Source organism: Dreissena polymorpha, chromosome 7 (genome assembly GCF_020536995.1).
Source record: "Dreissena polymorpha isolate Duluth1 chromosome 7, UMN_Dpol_1.0, whole genome shotgun sequence".
Lineage (NCBI taxonomy): Eukaryota > Metazoa > Mollusca > Bivalvia > Myida > Dreissenidae > Dreissena > Dreissena polymorpha.
In genome coordinates this window covers 10,939,268-10,941,600 of record NC_068361.1, presented here as the reverse complement: position 1 = coordinate 10,941,600, position 2,333 = coordinate 10,939,268, and the positions used below count along the sequence as shown (strand labels likewise).

Here is a 2,333-nt window from a genome sequence, read left to right as displayed (position 1 = left end):
TAATAGTTATCTAACTTCTGCCTCAATTTCAAATGAATATCAAACACGTCTTGGGCAACAATTCATTTTTTTCGCTTTTCTCAATCTAGAGACATGCTGATCACTAAGTATCGATGTAGGTGGATGGGTGACAGGGGCTATAGTTGACCTAATTCTTCTGGGGTCTTCAGACAGCTGTTCACATTTGCCACTTATTCTTTTCTTGCCTATGGTGAATTCATTTGTAACTTCAGTGATCAAACTGGTTATGTATGTATACTCCTTGGGTTTTTTCATAGGTCTTGTGCTCCAATTACCAGCAGCTTTTGAGTGCACTCTTTTCCCTGAAAGATTGTTTTATAACTGACATGATGTTTGGAAAAATGAAATGACAATTGCTAAATCAAAACCGAGAATTAAGATCTATAGACAATATATATGCCATAATATAAATTTACTGATTCAGTGCATACCATGCTAGAGTAGTTATTTTATGCCAGGAGCATTGTTTGCATAATGTATACTTATTATTCATATCACATGAATGTGTCAAATTTGAGCTTAAATACATCATGTTTGTTAATTCAGTTGAATTGTTAATAATAAAAACTTTCAAAAAGTAAACATAAATCTGTAAATAAATCTTTACAATTCAAAATTTAATAAAAACAGGAAATGTGTTTCTGACAAACACTATCTCCCCTACTGCGCCACTTTGATTTTTTTTTTATCATTTGACAGCTTCAGATGAACTCTTTAAAGCTTATTACTTCTCTTAAATTTGTTTTTTTTTACCTTTGACCTTGAAGGATGATCTTGACCTTGACCTTTCACCACTCAAAATGTGCAGCACCATGAGATACACATGCATGCCAAATATGAAGTTACTATCTTCAATATTGCAAAAGTTATGGCAAAATGTTAAAGTTTGACGCAAACAAACAAACAAACACACATACAGGGCAAAAACAATAATATAAATACCTCTAATTTCCTTCTTGGTCCAACAAAACAGGACGATTCAAGTGTTTTGAATAATCTATTGCTGCTAACTGACACCTGCATCTATAAACAGCATAGCTGAAAAAAAAAATTTTAGAAATGAAACTCAGAAAATATAACGCAACTCATGTGAAAATCTGCCTTTAGGACCTTGATGATGTTACACTAGATATGAACTAATTCAACACCAATGACTTGACATATTCATTATCAGAATTCATTCCTTGATTTACTACTAGTTGTTTAAACATCCTGTGAACAAATACAAAAATCCTGTTCACAAATAATTTAACTATCACATGATGAAACAAGAGCACCGCATAATGGGTGCCATGCTGGGCTTCGAAAGCTTGTCAGATTTTTTTTTTTAGAGGCCACAGTGACATTGACCTAGAGATCCAAAAATGGTTGTGGCGTGTAGAACTCATCAAGGAGCATCTACATATGAAGTTTCAAAGTTGTAGGTGGAAGCACTTTGATTGTAGAGCAAAATGTCAAAGTTTTAGCACGACGCAGGCGGACGACACGACAACGACGAGCTGGCTATGACAATACCTCAGGTTGTCTTTGAAAACAGCCGAGCTAAAAATATTCATATTTTAGTCATTCAGGCAGTTTATTACGAGACTTATCACAAAGGGTACATCATTTTTACATTATTAAAATGTAAATTCTCAAAAAGAAAGAGCATAAATTCCTTTGTTCAATAAGCATGTGTTCATGAAATAAAAAAGAAACACTTTACACATGGAACTTTTTATTTACCTGAAAGCATTTCGCTTTGGAGCATACATCAAAAGATGATTGTTGAAGCTCTCTAGTTCAGAAGTAGACTGTAGTTCTGAAATTTAAAAACATATTTCATTTCTAAAACAAATCTTTTATACTTAAAGGATTTGTGTGTGTGTGTTTAAGTCAAAGCGTGTTCATTATGTAGCAAAATAATAACGGAAAAGTTGCTTTGACACACAAACTGAAAATGAATTATGACGAAGACTTACGCATCGATCAATATTTCCATCATTTTCTCGTCCTTTTCAATCCCAGTAGCTTCTTTAACTCTTCTCCATCGATCACACTGAATACCAATGTCTAGTATCCTTTCCCTTTTATTACACATGTACCTTGCATCTCTTGTTTTTTAGTCTTTTCTTAGCGCTAGCACTTGTTTTTGTCTGAACCATCTTGATTTCTGATGGCTTTCAGTTTTCGACCGCATCTTCGTATTTGTGAAAAGTGATTTTCCAATAAAAATATTGATTTAAATATGAAGTATATTTTATTGGTTGATCAAAAATATTCAATGACAATTAATTATTTGCTCAACAAGCTAAATCTCTTTCTTTAGAAAT

General features: G+C 33.0%; 1 long non-coding RNA gene across 1 annotated transcript; it reads right to left on the bottom strand.

The window, feature by feature from the left end:
- Window positions 1-2,127, bottom strand: LOC127837210 (uncharacterized). Its single transcript, XR_008029170.1, has 4 exons — window positions 1,983-2,127; window positions 1,747-1,822; window positions 964-1,059; window positions 1-323 (listed from the first exon to the last, which is right to left on the bottom strand). It is a non-coding gene; the product is annotated as an uncharacterized LOC127837210 (long non-coding RNA).
- Between the last annotated feature and the right edge of the window lie 206 nt (window positions 2,128-2,333).